The sequence below is a fragment of the Littorina saxatilis genome, linkage group LG1, assembly GCF_037325665.1.
Source record: "Littorina saxatilis isolate snail1 linkage group LG1, US_GU_Lsax_2.0, whole genome shotgun sequence".
NCBI classification, from domain to species: domain Eukaryota; kingdom Metazoa; phylum Mollusca; class Gastropoda; order Littorinimorpha; family Littorinidae; genus Littorina; species Littorina saxatilis.
In genome coordinates, this window is record NC_090245.1 from 28282013 (window position 1) to 28304394 (window position 22382).

At 39.5% G+C, this 22382-nt stretch overlaps 1 long non-coding RNA gene across 1 annotated transcript; it reads right to left on the bottom strand.

The window, feature by feature from the left end:
• Positions 1 to 451: 451 nt before the first annotated feature.
• LOC138962708 (uncharacterized) lies at positions 452 to 2521 on the bottom strand. Its single transcript, XR_011454588.1, has 3 exons — positions 2314 to 2521; positions 1950 to 2055; positions 452 to 1255 (listed from the first exon to the last, which is right to left on the bottom strand). It is a non-coding gene; the product is annotated as an uncharacterized lncRNA (long non-coding RNA).
• Positions 2522 to 22382: the final 19861 nt, after the last annotated feature.

Sequence of the window (22382 nt, forward strand, 5' to 3'; positions counted from 1 at the left end):
AAAGAAATCTTGTCGCAGTTCGCCGACAGCTCGAGTCACCCACAATGAAATGTTTGTACGATCGACTGCACTTAAATTAGCGGCTACATTGACATAAGTGAAGTACATAAATGAGCAAAACAATGTGCCCATAGAACAATATTTTTACACATCACCATACACGTCTTGAGCTGTCTTGAGACAGGAAAAAAACAACCAGCGTTAAATGGAACAAAATGTTTACATATGCATTGTGCACAGAGAAGCAAAATGTTTACAGATCACCATGCATATGAATAGAGACAAACACACACACAACGATGTGCAAATAAACTGTGTGCACATCGTCATGTATACAATTGGGAGCTGGAGAAAAAGACAGCATTAATGATCGCAATGAAGAACACTATAATAGGTGCACATCAGTACACTCGTACTTGCAAAACGTACAGCAAAAGTACAGTTTGTTCACACACACACACACACACACACACACACACACACACACACACACACACACACACACACACACACACACACACACACACACAGTAGCAAACTCAAAGGGATTGAGAAAATGCAATCATGTGCAAAATTAACAAAATATCAATGTATATGTATGAACTAAAACCACACACAACACACTGAACTAAAGTTGCAAAGGTGTGTACAAAGAAAATAAAAACAAATATTTACACATCACCAACTTAGGTTTGAAATGATCTGAATGCAAACATAGTTGCACATCCAGTCACTCTGTGAGGCAAGTACCCTGACTTTGACAACAAAAGCTATCTTTCCAGACCATCATCAACCAATTTTCAGATGTAGAACACATGTAATTGTAAAAAGTACATCAATTGTTTGTTCACACACTGTAGCAGCTAAATTTGGTGTGGGTTGTGGATCATGGTGTTACACATCAGCAAATAGGAATGAAAAAGTAACCCATTGGTAAATATACAGTGGGTTCTGTCGTTAAATTGTGCCCTTTTATGAGATTTCAGTCAATGTGGACAGCCTGAGAATTCAGTCAATGTGACAAAATGATTTTGTCACGCTTCAATTAAGATGCATGCTAGTTAAAATGTGTAAAAACAATATGTGACACCAATTATGTAATTGGGAAAGAAATCTTGTCGCAGTTCGCCGACAGTTCGAGTCACCCACAATGAAGAGTGGACAAAGTTGTCGATGCCTGAACACTAACAGCAACGGAAAAGAGAGTGATGTCCCCCTATCTGTCGCCTTGTCTGCGGAAGAGAATGACGCCCCCCTATGTGAAGAAAAACAATATATAGATTGTACACAGGTGTATGGGTAAAGTTGAACTTTAGCGTGTTAAATTCATAGCTCATAATTCAGTGGCATTTAAGTCTCTAAATCTGTAGAACGTGCACTTGCAATCACCCAAATAAATTAAAAATGCTGACATTTTTAGAACCTGCATTTGCTATGACCCAAATTATAGAAAAATGCTGAAGTTTGGAGCGCAATCATCTGTCAAATCAATTGCGAAAGAATACAGCGTTGAAAGAGCATAGCAAAATCAAAATGTCGGCTAAGACACGTGGTGAAGCGAACAAATTCTCCATCTGTATGAGCGTGTTAAATTCATAGCTCATAATTCAGAGGCATTTAAGTCTCCAAATTTATGGAACTGGCAAATTAAATAAAAATTAAATAAAAATAAAAATGTCCCCCTATCTGTCGCCTTGTCTGCGGAAGAGAACGACGCCCTCCTATGTGAAGAAAAACAATATATAGATTGTACACAGGTGTATGGGTAAAGTTGAACTTTAGCGTGTTAAATTCATAGCTCATAATTCAGTGGCATTTAAGTCTCTAAATTTGTAGAACGTGCACTTGCAATCACCCAAATAAATTATATGCTGAAATTTGTAGAACCTGCATTTGCTATCACCCAAATAAATTAAAAATGCATTTGCGATCAATTAATTGGGATTTACCTGTCAAGGGTGGACAAAGTTGTCGATGCCTGATCACTAACTGCAGCGGAAGAGAGTGGACATCCCCCGATCTGTCGCCTTGTCTGCGGAAGAGAATGACGTCTTCCTATGTGAAGAAAATGAGGAAAAAGAATATATAGATTGTACACAGGTGTATGGGTAAATTTGAACTTGAGCGTGTTAAATTCATAGCTCATAATTCAGAGGCATTTAAGTCTCCAAATTTGTAGAACGTGCACTTGCAATCACCCAAATAAATTAAAAATGCTGAAATTTGTAGAACCTGCATTTGCTATCACCCAAATAAATTAAAAATGCTGAAAATTGTAGAACCTGCATTTGCGATCAATTAATTGGGATTTACCTGTCAAGTGTGGACAAAGTTGTCGATGCCTGGTCGATGCCTGAACACTAACAGCAGCGGAAGAGAGTGGACATCCCCCCATCTGTCGCCTCGTCTGCGGAAAAGAACGACGTCTTCCTATGTGAAGAAAATGAGGAAAAAGAATATATAGATTGTACACAGGTGTATGGGTAAATTTGAACTTGAGCGTGTTAAATTCATAGCTCATAATTCAGTGGCATTTAAGTCTCTAAATTTGTAGAACGTGCACTTGCAATCACCCAAATAAATTAAAAATGCTGAAATTTGTAGAACCTGCATTTGCGATCAATTAATTGGGATTTACCTGTCAATTGTGGACAAAGTTGTCGATGCCTGATCACTAACTGCAGCGGAAGAGAGTGGACATCCCCCGATCTGTCGCCTTGTCTGCGGAAGAGAATGACGTCTTCCTAGTATGTGAAGAAAATGAGGAAAAAGAATATATAGATTGTACACAGGTGAATGGGTAAATTTGAACTTTAGCGTGTTAAGTTCATAGCTCATAATTCAGAGGCATTAAAGTCTCCAAATTTGTAGAACGTGCACTTGCAATCACCCAAATAAATTAAAAATGCTGAAAATTGTAGAACCTGCATTTGCTATCAATTAATTGGGATTTACCTGTCAAGTGCGGACAAAGTTGTCGATGCCTGAACACTAACAGCAGCGGAAGAGAGTGGACATCCCCCCATCTGTCGCCTTGTCTGCGGAAGAGAATGACGTCTTCCTATGTGAAGAAAATGATGAAAAAGAATATATAGATTGTACACAGGTGTATGGGTTTGTTAGTTCATAGGCTGAAACTCCCACGGCTTTTACGTGTATGACCGTTTTAACCCGCCATTTAGGCAGCCATACGCCGCTTTCGGAGGAAGCATGCTGGGTATTTTCGTGTTTCTATAACCCACCGAACTCTGACATGGATTACATGATCTTTTTCGTGCGCACTTGGTCTTGTGCTTGCGTGTACACACGGGGGTTTTCTGGACTCTCCTTCTGCACACAAAGTTGACTGAGAAATATATCTCTCGCCGAACGTGGGGACGAAGTCACAGGATCTTTTTCGTGCGCACTTGGTCTTGTGCTTGCGTGTACACACGGGGGTGTTCGGACACCGAGGAGAGTCTGCACACAAAGTTGACTGAGAAATATCTCTCACGCCGAACGTGGGGACGAACTCACGCTGACAGCGGCCAACTGGATACAAATCCAGCGCTCTACCGACTGAGCTACATCCCCGCCCATTGAATGGACCTGCATTTGCTATCACCCAAATTAATTAAAAATGCTGAATTCGATTGAATTCTTAGTTCACAAACATCGCCAGAAATTGATGCATTTTAAAACTGTTTACATGGGTTAGGTATGTAAACAGTTTTAAAATGCGTCAATTTCTGGCGATGTTTGTGAACTAAGGATTCAATCGACGCCGTCCGCGGGCATTCGGTATTAAGACATACCCGAAATCTTCGTTCACAAACATCGCCAGAAATTGACGCATTTTAAAACTGTTTACATACCTAACCCATTCCCAAACTTACCCCTAACCCGTTGTCAGAGGATGGTTTTGCATAAGAATTGTTTTTGGTACAAAAATGAGTGAAACGTGTTGGTGGGGGAGAAACAATATTTCAGCGAAAGAAAATTTCGTGACACCGGCCTTGAATACTTGGCAGTCATATCACTACATGTCTTCGCAATGGCTTCTAAACTTGGCCAACAATGTTCGCACGCTCCGGTTTTCTTCTTCATTCCATGTAAGCGCTGGTACTGTAAAGTGGTGTATAAATTCACGTGAGATAATATAATAGAGGTAGGTGCAAACTATTGTTGTTCAAAATGTTGCTGATACAAAAATGAAGCGCGTCAACAATCGCTGCGCTAGTGAAACCGAAAGCAATCGCCGCGCTCTGGGAATTGCCGCGCTGCACAACGCGCCGCGCTCTGGGAATCGCTTGCCAATGAAAATGTCGGCTAAGACACGTGGTGAAGCGAACAAATTCTCCATCTCTAATTCCCCCCCTCCCCCCTTCCTCATGTATGGCCTATGCGAAAGAAAATGGCAAAATCACAATGTCTCCATCTCTAATTCCCCCCCCCCCCCCACCCCCCTTCCTCATGTATGGCCTATGCGAAAGAGAATGGCAAAATCACAATGTCGGGAGACACGTGGTGAAAACATTCTCCATCTCTAACCCAATTCTTGATGCAGCGTTGAAAGACCCTGGCGTGGTTCTTCGAATAAAGCCTGGAATAAACCCTGTGGCCGAATGGTTTCGGAACACTTTAAGAAGGAGACTGACTTACCTGTCGAGCTTGTCGATGCGTGAACAAACACTTGCCGAGTCGAGATTTTCGATGCGTCTCGCTGGCACGGTGCGGACGGAAGTGGCGTTCCGATATGCTTATTCGGTCTGAGCCAATGGGAGACCCGGTTCGTTTAACAGCCAATGGGGAGGCCTTCCGGTTGCGTCGTCTGTTAGAAAATGTCGCACCAGAATGCCAGAAAAAGCCATTTGGCTTCGGAATCGGCTAATCTAACCGGGCGCATCGTGTGCGCCGCAAAATGTTTCTAGATACCCCAGAGATCGGGGCCCAAATCGGCCGGGTTTGGGAGGAGATAGCGATGCAAGGCCCCCAAACGGTCGCGTATTATAATATAGATCACAATACGGGCAATACAACCATACATTATCAGAACACACACCAAGTTGACGCAAGACACACACATGCACATTTCAGAAGGATAGAAGGCATACATACGTTTGAGCAACCAGGCACATCACATTAAAGTGATGTTTGAATGTATTTTTGCAGATGTGTTTTGAATGTTTTAAGGTTACTGATCGATTTTAAGCATGTAGGTAGGGAGTTCCAGACATAGGCTCCCGAGTATGAAAGACTAGTTTTAAATATGTCAATGCGTGGCTTCGGGCAGGCCAGATTATGCTTGAAGGTGGAATACCGAGAAGGAGTTGATTGAAACAAGTGAGTTAGATATTCGGGTGCTTGGTCACGTAGGATCTTGTGCATGAAAACTGATTTATTAAATAAAAGCTGTTGTTTAAGTTGAGGGCTGTCAGTTTTGCGTCAGTAGTTAGTGATGGGTCAGGCAGAATGAGTTTAGCTGACCTTCGATGACGAGAATTTATAGTTTTGAATAATGCATCACTACAGCCATCCCAGATGACAGAGGCATAATCAATGTGAGGTTTGATGTGGGCGTTGTAGAACATTTTTCGGGCGTCTAAAGTTATGACTGACTGAAGTTTTGAAAGTAGGAATAAATTTCTTGAAACGCGTTTACACAGATGTTCAATGTGGGAATGCCACCTAAGCTTATCATCGATAATCACGCCTAGCAGTTTGTGTTCGCTAACCTTTTCTATTGAGTTTCCGTTGATGGTGAGATCTAGTGAGAGGGGGGACAACTGATGCTTCTGGCGCGTTGTAATTACCATTGATTTAGATTTCAGAGGGTTTAGGACCATGTTGTTTTCAGAGCACCATTGTGAGATGTCTCTAAGGGTGTGCTGAAGAGATTGTTGAATATTGTCAAGGCGAGAGAGAGAGAGAGAGAGAGAGAGAGAGAGAGAGAGAGAGAGAGAGAGAGAGAGAGAGAGAGAGGGGGAGGGGGAGGGGGGAGAGACAGAGAGACACACAGAGTCAAAGACAGACAGAAGCAGACAGACTTACAGAGACAGACATACAGAGATAGACACACGACAGACTCGCCTCTCTCTCTCTTTTTCTCTCTCTCGTTATGTCAAATACAAGGTCTCGAAAAGGAACATATTAAAATGCAAATATATTCCACAGAAAACGCCTCCACTGCAGTTTCTGGACAAACGGAATAAAAAAAAATGAACATACTAAAAAAACAAAAAACATCTTCAATTAAAGGCACAGTAAGCCTCCCGTAAACCATCACAGAGCTCCCCGAGCGTCTACATACAGTACAAGCATACTTCCATTTGAACGCTCACCGAACGGGAACATCCTGGCTGCTTTCTGTCGAGCGTGAGAAATGTTCAAAGAATTTATGTTCGTGGACTTACTCCTCTACAACAATGGCGCCTCGTTTTGGTGCTGGTGCTACATAAGGTGGTTGGTTGAGAGCGATTTTTTGTTTGTGGAAGAACAAAAATAGACTTAAGTTTTCGCATTCATTGTAGGCCTATTTACTTTGGAAGGACAGGATTCTGACTCAACATGTTAAGGCTAACGACATACTTTAAATGTTTGGGAGAAAGAGAGAAAGAAAGAGAGAAAGCAAGTAAAAAAGAAATTAAGAAAGAAAGGAAGAAAAAAAGAAAAAGAAATAAAAGAACACTATAATTATGTTAAAGCGTTCCATTATTGAACACACTTTGTGTGACCAGTTTTGAACACTCTGTGAAATGGTACATCATTTTACTAGGAAATGTAGCCACATAGTGAATAGTAGTGTTCAACTGAACACTGTAATGTTTACCACGTGGGCTACTATTTCACACTGTGTTTAAAACAGGTTACAAAAAGTGTGTTTAAAAGTTGAACACGTCAATTTAGAGTGAAAGAAAGAATACATAACATCTGAAAGTTATCTTCGTCATTGATAGTAACTTGCTACTCTTACATGTACCCAACCCCCTTCCCCGACTTCATTTAAGTCGCTTCCCCTCTCCACTCCCCCTCTCCACTCCCCCACACCCTCCCCTACACCCCTCCCCAATAAGTATCGATTCTAATAATATCGTCCCTGTTTTTTTCGTTACGTCGTTTAAGCTGCTGTGCGAGTGAGGATCAGAGTAGAGGCGGGTGGCTTTTTGGAACAAACGGTAGGCTATACATTTTAATGGTGATTAGTGTACGTGCTTGTGCTCAAATATTCCGCTGGTCGGAAGCTTCACTTCAAACTTTCTATTAAAAACAAAGGTCCGTCCAGTAAACAGTTTCTTGTTGTTTTGTTATTGTTGTTGTTGTTGTTGTTGTTGTTGTTGTTGTTGTTGTTGTTGTTGTTGTTGTTTAAATGTGTCTGTCATTTTGATTATTGCCGGTCATATCTTCAGTGACCTAGACATGATTTCATACACGGTCTGGTGTTCTTTTAAAAGAATGCAGCATTGGTCAGAGTAATTATGCCCCTAAAATAAGAACGATCAGTTGTTCAGTCTACGTTTGTGGTAAACTAGTTTGATGGCAACATCATTATTGTTTTGTCCAGCTTTTTTTCTCCAACGAGCGAGTATGTGCTCGCGTGTGTGTGGGTGGGTGGGCGCGCGCGCGCGCGCGCGTGTGTGTGTGTGTGCGTTTGTATGTGTGTGTGTGTGTGTGTGTGTGTGTCTGCGTGTGTGTGTTTGTGTAAGTGTGTGTGTGTGTGTGTGTGTGTGTGTGTGTGTGTGTGTGTGTGTGCGCGTGCGTGCGTGAGTGTGTGTATGTGGGTGTGCGTGCGTGTGTGTGTGTGCGTGAGTGTGTGTGTGTGTGTGTGTGTGTGGGTGGGTGTGTGCGTGCGTGTGTGTGTGTGTGTGTGTGTGTGTGTGTGTGTGTGTGTGTGTGTGAAAGAGATAGACAGAAAGAGAAAGAGACAGACAGAGAGAGAGAGAGGACAGAACAGACAGACAGACAGACAGACAGAGCCAGAGAGAGACACAAACAGAGAAAGCGGGCCCGACAGACAAAGACAGAGTGAGTCCGACAGACAAGTGTCGCAAGCTAGGGCTGTTATCTGGCGCAGACAAATACAGCCTAATGCCTTGTTAAAGACTTGCGCAGTGACAGTTTTAATTTATCAGTGTCCCCTGAGAAATGATAGCGACCAACTTCAAAAACATGTTATATTCTTCACTTCGTCGTTGAATAATGCGGTATAGAGTCATTCTGGGGGGAAATGCATGTAAAAACGTAACTTCCCTGAACACAAGGGACCGAATTAAAATGAGTTACATCACAGAAGGTTGTGATTGTAAATTGATAACACCATGAACAGGGCCGGACTAGGTTAAGAGGAGGGGGGGGGGGGGTTGCTAGAGGTGGTCCAGGGGGATATCCCCCCTGGCGGTAGGGGCGGATCAGTTCATTTTATGGGAGGGGGGGGGGTTTCAAAAGTATATTGTGAAGATATGGGTGTGAAGGCGCGAAGCGCCGAGCCGACGGCGCAAAGCGCCTAGCTTGCTAGGGGGGTCTGGGGGCATGCCCCCCCGGAAAATTTTGAAAAAAGGATGCAAAATGGTGCAATCTGGTGCATTCTAAGGATGATCATTACCAGTTTCAGGCAGCAGATTTTGTCACTGATTATAACCCCCTAAATTGAAACTCAATGTAAAATAAAGAAATGCATACTTCATTCAATATTTTTATATTTTTATATTTATAAGGTGGGTCCGGAAACCCTAGAAACCCCCCCCCCTCGTTCGCCCCTGGGCGGGGTCAAGGGGCAGAGCCCCTTGTGGGGGTCAGGGGGCGAAGCCCCCTGAAGCTGATGGGTAGGTCATATTCTGAGATAAGAAAATGGTCGCTCCTTGCATGAAACGGCATAAAATAAGCAATAATGAAAAATGTTTTAAATAAGTAAGGTACATGTTCAGGCTAGGGGGGGGGGGGGGGGGGTTGCGCAACACCCATAACCCCCCCCGGTAGTCCGGCCCTGATGAATGAGAACACAGTGAGATGCAATAAACTTTGCAATCAATTGGATGAAAATAACTGATGTTATCATACAAAGAGCAACACACACACACACACACACACACACACACACACACACACACACACACACACACACACACGCACGCACGCACGCACACACACACACACACACACACACACACACACACACACACACACACCACCGCCACCACTAACGACACCAACAAACCCCCGCCCTCCACGATCACACCGGCAATGGCCTTAGTAGCACACAATTCCACACCCACAAATGACGTTCTGCAAAATTGTATTTTTTTAATTTTTTTTCGTGAGTAGAATATCTTCAAGCAGACAATCAATCAATCAATCAATGAGTCTTATATCGCGCATATTCCGTGGGTACAGTTCTAGGCGCTCTGCAGTGATGCCGTGTGAGATGAAATTTTATACGGCCAGTAGATTGCAGCCATTTCGGCGCATATTTACCTTTCACGGCCTATTATTCCAAGTCACACGGGTATAGGTAGACAATTATTAACTGTGCCTAAGCAATTTTGCCAGGAAAGACCCTTTTGTCAATCGTGGGATCTTTAACGTGCACACCCAATGTAGTGTACACGGGGGGAGGTTCGGACACCGAAGAGAGTCTGCACACAAAGTTGACTCTGTGAAATAAATTTCCGCCGAACCTGGGATCGAACTCACGCTGACAGCGGCCAACTCAGTGAATACAAATCCAGCGCGCTACCAACTGAGCTATATCCCTCCCAATCCACAATCTCTGAACAAGTACATTAACAGCAACTCAATTAACTAGTCTGGAATCTGCGTATAATGGTACTTTTATTTTAATTTAGTTTTTCCAATTTGTTTGCTGAAGATATACATGATACATACTGCATGTTGTGCATAACTATATATACAAACGTCCAATTATAAACTTTACCTTGTTGTACATAACACAGTTGGACCAGACACACATTAACACAACTTTTTAACACTTTTATCAATACATTCTTTTGACGTTATGTTCAACAATTATGTTTGCCGTACTCCATGCCCCCTTCTCTCAAAAGGATGGCCTACAATACACTTCTTGCGCTTGATCAATATAGTTATTTGGATGAAAAAGTATAATTATAATGGTTTTTGTGTTTGATCACAATGGTAGTCCATGAAGAGTTAAAAATGTGTTCCTTTAATGTAAATGGACTTGGAGACTTCAAGAAAAAGAAAGATGTGTTTGATTGTTTAAGACAGCAGAATGGAAATGTTTTCTTTCTACAAGTAACGCACTGGAAAAGTCACCAAGAAAATTTGATTTGGTCACAGTGGGGCTATGAATGTATTGTTGCTGGTAATGATTCTGCAAGTAGAGGTGTTGCTGTATTGTTTAAAAATAATTTTGATTATAAGATTCATAATATTGTCAAAGATGATGATGGAAGGTATGATTTGATTGATATTGAGTTTTTGAAAAAAAACGTCTGACCCTTGCAAATGTTTATGGCCCAAGTAATGCTGATTGTCCTGCCTTTTTTGATAAACTGTTTGAGATAATTGTGCAGATGGATAATGAGTTAATTATTATCTGAGGCGATTGGAATGTTGTTATAAACCCCAATGTTGATACAAACTACCCGGCCAAATCTTATAAAGTCAATAGTAAGACAAAAGTTGTTGATTTTATGGAGCAGTATGATCTCATTGACATATATAGAGCCTTACATGCTAATGTGAGACAGTATACATGGAGGCGGTTCCATAGTTCACAGCGAAGCAGACTTGATTATTTCCTTGTGTCAGAGCAGTTAGGTTTTGAGATTGTGAAAGCTGATATTACACCAGGTTATTATTCTGATCACTCAATTGTTGGTGTAAGTTTTAGAACTGATGTTGTTAAACGTGATAGACCCTTTTGGAAGTTTAATAATTCACTGTTGACAGATATGGAATTTGTAAATATAGTGAAGAAGGTTATTGTTGATGTAAAGATACAATATGCTTTACCTGTTTATAATGTGGATAATATTGATTTGATTGACGATGATGATTTACAGTTATTGATTGATGATCAGTTGTTTTTTGAGATGTTATTGATGGAAATAAGAGGTAGATGCATTTCATATTCCTCATATAAAAAAAGGAAAATAACAGAAAAGAAAAAGATCTTCTTTCTCAAATATACACTTTGGAAAGTAATTTGACAGAGTATAATATACAACTATTAGAGCAAACACGACAGGAGTAAAGTCAAATAAGGCAGAAAAAAAGTGGATGGTATGATAATTAGATCCCGTGCTAAGTGGATTGGAGAAGGGGAAAAAAATACAAAATATTTTTGTAATTTGGAGAAAAAACAGTTTGTCCAGAAGTCCATGTGTTTTTTTGCAGAAAGATGATGGTGAAGTTATTCATGATAATGCTTTGATTGTTAAAGAAGCACAGACTTTTTATGAGGAGTTATATACTTCAAGAGAAGCCGAACTGGTAAATCAAGAGATTGATGAAAACCTGGCTCATCCTGTATTAACAGATGCTGAGAGTAAACAATTGGAAGGTAGACTTACTCAATGTGAGCTACTCAAAGCTGTGAAAAAATTAAACAACGACAAAAGCCCAGGATCAGATGGGTACACTGCGGAATTCTTCAAGTTTTTCTATTCCGACTTAGGAAAGTTTATGTTACGGTCTATAAATTGTGGATTTGAGAAAGGAGAAATGTCAGTGACTCAGAGACAGGGCGTTATAGTATGTATTCCAAAGGAAGGAAAAAATAAAACACTTTTGAAAAATTGGAGACCAATTACTCTGTTAAATACGGTTTATAAGATTGCATCAACGTGCATTGCAGAACGGTTTAAACGTGTTTTGCCAAATTTGATTCATGATGATCAAAAAGGCTTCTTGAAAGGAAGATATATTGGTGAAAACGTCAGATTAATATATGATACCCTGTTCTACTCAAATAAACATAATATACCTGGCCTACTTTTGATGGTCGACTTTGAAAAGGCTTTCGACAGTGTTGCCTGGTCATTTATTGAAAAATCTTTGAGCAAATTCAACTTTGGAAATGACATGAAACGATGGATTTTTACTTTTTATTGCAAAATTAAGTCCTGTGTTTCAGTTAATGGTCGGTAATGGTTTAATGTAGGTCGAGGCACCCGGCAAGGTGATCCGCTGTCACCTTATTTATTTTTGATTTGTGCCGAAATATTGTCTCTTATGGTACACCAGAACAAAAAGATTTGTTCTTGGCGAAAATATTTTATTGTCACAATTCGCCGATGATACCAGTCTGTTTCTTGATGGTACAGAGCAATCATTTTGCGAAAGTATAAAAGTGTTACAACATTTTGCATCACTATCAGGTCTGAGAATGAATTATGATAAAACAATTGTAGTTTGGATAGGACCTTTAAAGTTTTGCAAAAGAAGATTTTTGCCTGATATGAATTTTACCTGGAACCCGGATAATTTTAAAGCACTTGGTGTTATTTTTTCAGTAAATGTATCCGAGGTTGTTTTTCTTAACTATAGAAATAAGTTAAAGAAAATTCAAAAACTTCTGAATTCATGGACCAGAAGGAACCTGACACCTTTTGGGAAATTAACAGTCCTAAAAACCTTGGCTATTTCCAAATTGACACATTTGTTTACGAATTTACCTGATCCAGACGAACAGTTCATGATGGAGTTAAATAATATTTTTTTTCAAATTTCTTTGGGATGGAAAAAGAGATAAAATTAAAAGAACTACGGTCACCCAACCCTATGAAGATGGAGGATTAAAGATGGTTGACGTGAAAAGTTTTCTGTCATCTCTAAAAATTGTTTGGTTAAAAAGAGTTGTTGGTCTTACTGGATTAATATCAAGATTATTGTTTAAAGCATGTCCATCTGTTATAACAATTAATATGAGAGGAGAGGAATTTGCAAATGTTTTGATGCAGAGAATGGAAAACCCGTTTTGGACCGATGTTTTTAAACATTATAAGAAACTACATGGAAAATGTGACCCTACAACCTTTAACGATTTTGTATCAGAATGTTTACATTATAATGTTAATATTCGCAGAGATAAAAAGACAGTGTACATTCAAAACTGGATTGACAATGGAATTGCTCAGATTGGTCATATTTTGGGACAAAATGGATAATTATCCTATTATGCGTTTAAAGTTAAATATCTAAATGTGCGAGGAGATTTTGTATTGTATCAAGGTGTAATCCAGGCTGTTAAAAAATATCAGAGAAAAATCGGCTTAGAATTTGATAAACATTTTATTATGACAGAGCCCATTGTGTGGAAATGTATTTGTAAAGGTAAGACACAACTTATTTACAAAAAACTGATTGAACATGTTACGGTCCCAAAATGTATCGAAAAATGGTCTGAATCTTTAGACTGTTTGTTAGATAAGAAGGCTATTTTTCAACATGTTTTTAAAACAACAAAAGACACTTGTCTGAGATGGTTCCAGTACCGATTATTGTACAGAATTTTGCCCACAGAACGGTTTCTATTTTTGCGAAAAATTGTGGATACGTCATTGTGTACATTTTGCGGTAGAAATGAAGAAACCCTTTTACATATGTTTTGGGAGTGTGATAAAGTGCCGACTTTTTGGATAGAATTTGTAAATTGGCTAAAGGCGAACTGCACCCATTGTGACAATTTAAAACTGTCTAAAGAACTGGTTCTTCTTGGAGTTGCGAACAATGTAGTCACCGATAAAGCTTTTGATGTGTTAGTATATGTGCCAAACACCACGTATATATTTCCAAAATGAACAAAAAGACCCCTCATTTTCAGACATTTAGTAGAAATTTTAAGCAAAGATTTATTTGTGAAAAGTATAACGCAGTTGTGAATAATACAGTAGATAAATTTTACAAGGATTGGCGCCTGTATATGCATGTTTTGATGTAACCCTTAGGTTTTTTCTTTCTTAAATCCTTTTGATACTGCGACCACCAAGCCCTGAACATCCCCCCCTCCCCCGCCCATCCTCCCACCCCATGTAGGTTGTAATTGTTCAAGTGTTTTTCTGTTATATGGTACTGTCCCTTTGGTTAGGTGATGTCTTGTTATGTACAGCATATACATGTACAAAAAAAAAACCTTCACAAAAAGAGAATTTAAAAAAAAAAAAAATTATGTTTCAAAGATAGATATTTATATTAAGCACAAATACACGTCATCAAAGCAAACATTTCGTGTACAATCAGTCAGCACTTTAAGAGAAAAAGAAAGAACGCTGAGGCGTGATTAACCATTCAGTCAATGGAATGCACTAATATACGTCCGGTTCTGTCTAAAAATTCTTCAGAAAAAAGGAATGAGAAATGATAGCGCCCAACTTTAAAGACATTTGACATTCTTCACTTTTTTTTTAATAATGCGGGATTGAGTCATTCTGGGGGTAAATGCATGTAAAACGTAACTTCACTGAAGACGAAGGACCAAATTAAAAGCAAGCGTTATAACTTCGCATAATTATCATGCCCGTCTAACTGTTTACAAAAGATAATATTAAACAAGTCGCGTAAGGCGAAATTACAACATTTAGTCAAGCTGTCGAACTAACAGAATGAAACTGAACTCACTGCATTTTTACAGCAAGAGCGTATACTCGTAGCATCGTCAGTCCACCGCTCGATGCAATGGCAGTGAAATTGACAAGAAGAGCGGGGTATTAGTTGCGCTGAGAAGGATAGCACGCTTTTCTTTATCTCTATTCTTTTTAACTTTCTGAGCGTGTTTTTAATCCAAACATATCACATCTATATGTTTTTGGAATCAGGAACCCACAAGGAATAAGATGAAATTGTTTTTAAATCGATTTCGGAAATTTTATTTTAATAATAATGTTTGTATTTTTAATTTTTAGAGCTTGTTTTTAATCCAAATATAACATATTTATATGTTTTTGGAATCAGAAAATGATGAAGAATAAGATAAACGTAAATTTGGATCGTTTTAAAAACAATTTTTTTTTTTTACAATTTTCAGATTTTTAATGACCAAAGTCATTAATTAATTTTTAAGCCACCAAGCTGAAATGCAATACCGAAGTCCGGCCTTCGTCGAAGATTGCTGGGCCAAAATTTCAATCAATTTGATTGAAAAATGAGGGTGTGACAGTGCCGCCTCAACTTTTACAAAAAGCCGGATATGACGTCATCAAAGATATTTATCGAAAAAAAGAAAAAAAGTCCGGGGATATCATTCCCAGGAACTCTCACGTCAAATTTCATAAAGATCGGTCCAGTAGTTTGGTCTGAATCGCTCTACACACACACACACACACAGACAGACACACATACACACACACACACACACATACACCACGACCTTCGTCTCGATTCCCCCCTCTACGTTAAAACATTTAGTCAAAACTTGACTAAATGTAAAAAAAGAGAAGAAAAGTCCAGAACACGAACGTTATTTAAGGTAATAAAAACAAGTCGCGTAATGCGAAAATACAATATTTAGTCAAGTAGCTGTCGAACTCACAGAATGAAACTGAACGCAATGCCATTTTTCAGCAAGACCGTATACTCGTAGCATCGTCAGTCCACCGCTCATGGCAAAGGCAGTGAAATTGACAAGAAGAGCGGGGTAGTAGTTGCGCTAAGAAAGATAGCACGCGTTTCTGTACCTCTCTTTGTTTTAACTTTCTGAGCGTGTTTTTAATCCAAACATATCATATCTATATGTTTTTGGAATCAGGAACCGACAAGGAATAAGATGAAAGTGTTTTTAAATTGATTTGGACAATTTAATTTTGATAATAATTTTTATATATTGAATTTTCAGAGCTTGTTTTTAATCCGAATATAACATATTTATATGTTTTTGGAATCAGCAAATGATGGAGAATAAGATAAACGTAAATTTGGATCGTTTTATAAATTTTTATTTTTTTTTACAATTTTCAGATTTTTAATGACCAAAGTCATCAATTAATTTTTAAGCCACCAAGCTGAAATGCAATACCAAAGTCCGGGCTTTGTCGAAGATTACTTGACCAAAATTTCAACCAATTTGGTTGAAAAATGAGGGCGTGACAGTGCCGCCTCAACTTTCATGAAAAGCCGGATATGACGTCATCAAAGACATTTATCAAAAAAATGAAAAAAACGTTCGGGGATTTCATACCCAGGAACTCTCATGTCAAATTTCATAAAGATCGGTCCAGTAGTTTAGTCTGAATCGCTCTACACACACACACAGACACACACACACACGCACACACACACGCACATACACCACGACCCTCGTTTCGATTCCCCCTCGATGTTAAAATATTTAGTCAAAACTTGACTAAATATAACAAGTCGCGTAAGGCGAAAATACAACATTTAGTCAAGTAGCTGTCGAACTCACAGAATGAAACTGAACGCAATGCCATTTTTCAGCAAGACCGTATACTCGTAGCATCGTCAGTCCACCGCTCATGGCAAAGGCAGTGAAATTGACAAGAAGAGCGGGGTAGTAGTTGCGCTAAGAAGGATAGCACACTTTTCTGTACCTCTCTTTGTTTTAACTTTCTGAGCGTGTTTTTAATCCAAACATATCATATCTATATGTTTTTGGAATCAGGAACCGACAAGGAATAAGATGAAAGTGTTTTTAAATTGATTTGGACAATTTAATTTTGATAATAATCCAAGCGGAGCGCGGGCGAAGCCCGCGCGTAGCGAGGTAGTTTTTTTTTTCATCTCCCAGCACTGAAAATTTTTTTGCCAAGTGGTGTCTGTCTGTGAACATTGTTCTAGAATTCATCTTTTAGCACAATATTAGCGACACTGTTTGGACAATTCTATTAAAATTAGGCGTACAAACTGATTTTGTTTCGGGGAATCCTCTCAGAGGATCAGAATTTTCATATAATATCATCGGAAGCTGTTACAACGGGAAAATGTGAAACTTTTGTCACTTTTTAACATGGAATTTCATCTTTGAGCGTTTCAAGCGGACTTTAATAAAATAGTTATTTGCGAATTAAGCAGCGGAAGACACTCACCGGTTCAACATGTGTATGGTCATTAAACCTCAAAACATTTCAGTAAGTGGTTTAGACAAACACCTCCGACATGTGAGGGTGACTGGTTTGTAGCTGAAGAGTTTTTTTCTAAAGTGTGTTCTAAATACAAATGACGTACTGGTAATGATGTAATGAGTTGTTCTAATCTTGTTCTTGGAACTCTTGCTGTTCCAAGCTTGTTCTTAGCAAGTCTTGGTGACGAGAACAAAGACTATCAATGAAATCTTTAGAAATAACCTCTGACAACGACGACGATGACGACGACGACGACGATAACAACAACAACAACAAATGACATCGACGACGACGACGACAACAACAACACAACAACAACAACAACAACAACAACAACAAAAACAACAACACGAGAACAACAACAATCACGACAACGAACATGACAACAACAACACCAACAACTACGACGACAACTACAACGACTGGGTTATGATGACATCACCAATGATTTAAAGGCCGTTAAAAAATCGTTAAATCCTATTTCTTCACTGATTCTTATGAAATTTTAAAGGTAGGTTTGTTGTCCCCAACTTATTTTCACTCCATACTTTTCCAGAAGAAAAACATAATTTTGGCAGTTAAAAACCGTTAAATTTCAATTCTTCACCGATATTTATGAAATTTTGTGGGTAGGTTCGTTGTCCCCAACTGATTTTCACTCTATACTTTTCCAGAAGAAAGACATAATTTTGGCAGTTAAAAAACGTTAAATTTCAATTCTTCACCTATCTTTATGAAATTTAGTGGGTGGGTCCGTTGTCCCAAACTGAATTTTAAGACATACTTTTCCAGACAAAAAACCTTATTTTTGGCAGTTAAAAACCGTTAAATCTCAATTCTTCATCGATATTTATGAAATTTTGTGGGTAGGTTCGTTGTCCCCAACTGATTTTCACTCCATACTTTTCCAGAAGAAAAACATAATTTTGGCAGTTAAAAACCGTTACATTTAAATTTTCACCTATCTTTATGAAATTTAGTGGGTGGGTCCGTTGTCCCAAACTGAATTTCAAGACAAACTATTCCAGTCAAAAAAACTTATTTTTGGCAGTTAAAAACCGTTAAGTCTCAATTCTACACCGATATTTATGACATTTTGTGGGTAGGTTTGTTGTCAGATTTGACATGATGGCAGAATTGAAAGTGTGAGATATCCTGATGTTTCACAATTTATGCTGCATAATTCAGCCCCATAGGCGCTTGAATTTTAGGTGGAGTTGGGTTTTTTTTCAGCCCAAACCAGTAACCCCCACATGGTTTTCATGTCCCTTTCTGAGAGACTTCAAGAAGTTTCAATTTGACGTCATGATTAGCCTGCCGCATTAGCAAGTATGAAAACACGTCATCGATGACACATTTTAAGAGAGAGAGAGAGAGAGAGAGAGAGAGAGAGAGAGAGAGAGAGAGAGAGAGAGAGAGAGAGAGAGAGAGAGAGAGAGAGAGAGAGAGAGAGAGAGAGAGAGAGAGAATCATGTACACACAGATGGACGACTTCGCTTGGGGTATGTACTGCCCGGCAGTACACATCTACTTAATTTTTATATATTTAATTTTCAGAGCTTGTTTTTAATCCGAATATAACATATTTATATGTTTTTGGAATCAGCAAATGATGGAGAATAAGATAAACGTAAATTTGGATCGTTTTATAAATTTTTATTTTTTTTTACAATTTTCAGATTTTTAATGACCAAAGTCATTAATTAATTTTTAAGCCACCAAGCTGAAATGCAATACCGAAGTCCGGGCTTCGTCGAAGATTACTTGACCAAAATTTCAACCAATTTGGTTGAAAAATGAGGGCGTGACAGTGCCGCCTCAACTTTCACAAAAAGCCGGATATGACGTCATCAAAGACATTTATCAAAAAAATGAAAAAAACGTATGGGGATTTCATACCCAGGAACTCTCATGTCAAATTTCATAAAGATCGGTCCAGTAGTTTAGTCTGAATCGCTCTACACACACACACACAGACACACACACACACGCACACACACACGCACATACACCACGACCCTCGTTTCGATTCCCCCTCGATGTTAAAATATTTAGTCAAAACTTGACTAAATATAAAAATCCTGTTCTTATTTCATTTAGGGTTTGTAGGATTCATGTCCAAAGAAAAATAAGGACATGTGTCACACAGCGGGAACTCGTACGACGCCTTGACATGCTTCGCCAGACATCAATTAAATTACTCATTCACACACACACACACACACACACACACACTCACACACAGACACACAGACACACACACACACACACACACACGCACACACACACACACACGCGCGCGCACACGCACGTATGCACGCACGCACGCACGCACACACACACACACGTGACACACACACACACACGCACACACGCACACACACACCCACCTCTGCCTATTATTTGTTCAGAGTTGCACATTAATTTTTTCCCCGCAAAGGAATCAGCCAAACAGTAGATTTTTGTTATGTGGCCATGTAGGTGGATGCCCATTTGATCAAATGAACGCCTAAAAAGTAGTGTTTCACTACAGTGAGGCATTCAGGAGAAATAAAGTTAGACAATTACGCGCAGAGAGAGACTGATAACGCCTACTGCTGACATTGAGCGGAGCTCGAAGGGAGACATTTTGCGCAGAAAAAGGAAAGTCAGATGGATATTCTTCAGTCATGCTTGCCAACACAACTAATTAGTTGCTCCTTGTTTTCTTTTAATAGATGATTGTCATTTGTTTTACCTCATGTCTGCCCTGCGTGTGATGGTGTGATCGTGACTGCTGTAGTGTGGGCGTGTGTGTGTTGGTGTGTATGTCAGTGTATGTGTGGGCGTGTGTGTGTGTGTCAGTGTGTGTGTGGGTGTGTGTGTGTGCGTGATTTTACCAACACTACGCGAAATTCCTTGTGCTTTAAATGCTTTTTAATGTCACTTGGCTCAATAAATACTGATCAATACTGTATTCTGTATTCTGTTCTGTCAGTTTGGTTTCTCTGTCTTTTTTTCTTTCTTCTGAAACCTGAATGTCCTCATTTACTACACATTTCATGGTGGTAAGATCCTGTCCTCAAACACTTTTGGGTTACATACTTACTTAGGCCATTATGAACCCCCGGGGGAGCATAGGCCATCGACGACAATTCTCCATTCGACACGGTCATGGGCTGCCCTTTCGATCTGGCTCCAGGTCTTCCCCTGCCTGTTGATCTCTGCTTCAGTGTCTCGTCTCCAGCTGTTGCGCGGCCGGCCTCTCTTCCTTTTCCCTTGTGGATTCCACTTCAGGGCTTGCCTCGCGATACTGGATGCTGGCTTTCTCAGGGTGTGCCCTATCCAGCCCCATTTCCTCCGGAGAATTTGCTGCGCCGCTGGTTTCTGGTCAGCTCTCTGCCAAAGGTCTTCATTTCTGATTCTGTCCGTCCATCTGATGTTTAGGATGCGCCTCAAGCAGGTGTTGACAAAGATTTGGATCTTTCCCAGCATGGTCTCTGTTGTCCTCCATGTTACATACCTTGCTTTAATTACTTTAAACATAAATAAAGTTTTTCCAGCAGTTTGGAACATTGTGATGCATGTTTGAATATTCTGTTTCAGAATTTATATCAGGGTTGCTTAACTTTTTGGCATAAGATTGAGTCAATTTCACTTGAGGCATGTCTTCCTGGGCTCAAATCCAATAGCAGTATATAACGAGTTACCTCCACAAAAGCAATATTTTTGCTGCTTTTGCCTTCACATGAAATTATCACGGTCGAACCTGCTTTGGTGACAGTGCACCTCTCGATAACGATAATTACCTTCTGCCCACAGCAACATACCCAAAGGATCCCTGAACGTTTTTGAGTGTCAGTGTATCTTAATTTAAAAAAAATTAAATTACATTTTATTATTTTTTTTTTACATAATCCGCCACTTCGTCTTAATTAATTTATTTTTATTTTTATTTTTTTACATAGCGACCACGTCGTCTTTAACTACGGCTTTTGGTCGCTCCCTTTGGTGGTCGTTATAGATAGACATCAGTTCGCCTGTACTAATATTATTTTACGTGAGCGCCTCCTTACTAAAATGTACTCCATTTGCATTGCTGCCGCTTTTTACCGTCTTTATAAGAGCTAGGGAACATTGCGTACTTGTCGTGGGTATTTACTACATATAATGGGCTTCAATTTTACGGTCTTGCCCACAGCTGTAAGAGTTAAACAAGGTGTAAAATATCGTGATTCTTCATTAGCAGTCTTTCCAATCATTCTTTCCCAAATTGCAATTCCACAATCTCAATTTACACTACCGGAGACTATTTTCAAGGCTATGAACTCGGTTAATTAGCAATTTGCTACAAGGCAATAGCAGTTTACTTTGTTGCAAACGTCTGGTCTTCAATTCAGCATAAAAGCAATGCATCTTATGTTCGAAACTTATAATCAGTTCTTGTAAGTTTGGTTTGTTTGCTTATTTATTTTTGCTTGTTTGCTTTTTGCTTGCCTGGTTGTTTCTTTTTCTTTCGTTGTATTCGTGCGTGTGCGTGTGTATTTGTCCGTAGTTTTCATGCGAGGCCCGTTAGTGTATACGCATAGCTGTCTTTGTACTCGACAGGAGAGAGAGAGAGAGAGAGAGAGAGAGAGAGAGAGAGAGAGAGAGAGAGAGAGAGAGAGAGAGAGAGAGAGAGAGAGAGAGAGAGAGAGAGAGGGAGGGAGAGAGAGAGAGAGAGAGAGAGGGAGAGAGAGAGAGAGAGCGAGAGAGAGAGAGAGAGAGAGAGAGAGAGAGAGAGAGAGAGAGAGAGAGAGAGAGAGAGAGAGAGAGAGAGAGAGAGAGAGAGAGAGAGAGAGAGAGAGAGAGAGAATACGAATACGAATACGAAAGTGTATTCAGTTTTAGGCCAGAGCCCCTTCTGAAGGGTATGCGCCCATATACAACATAATCATAGTAAAATATTGTGTTGTTTCATAAATGACCCAAATTTGTACACATCAAACAGTAATACATGTGTACATAAATCATGTCACAGTGATTAATCTTTTCATTCCCTGATAAATATATTGTGCTAATTTGGATATTTGACTGACATTTCCAGTAGACATAAGCAAAGTATATCGGTACATACATGGATGATTATAATATTTTGGCTTTATCAATAATCCTCTTAGGTCACGTAGTGCAGGACAGCAAAACATAAAGTGTATTTCATTTTCTTCAGCCAATTTACACAGACGACGCAACAAATCTTCCTCACTCCGTACACTATACCTACATCTGTGTACATAGAGAATACTACATGGCTTGCTGTGTCGTACCAGATTTACACGAGTTGTTTTTAAAAAATATTGAACTGCGAGCGAAAGCGAGCTGTTCACT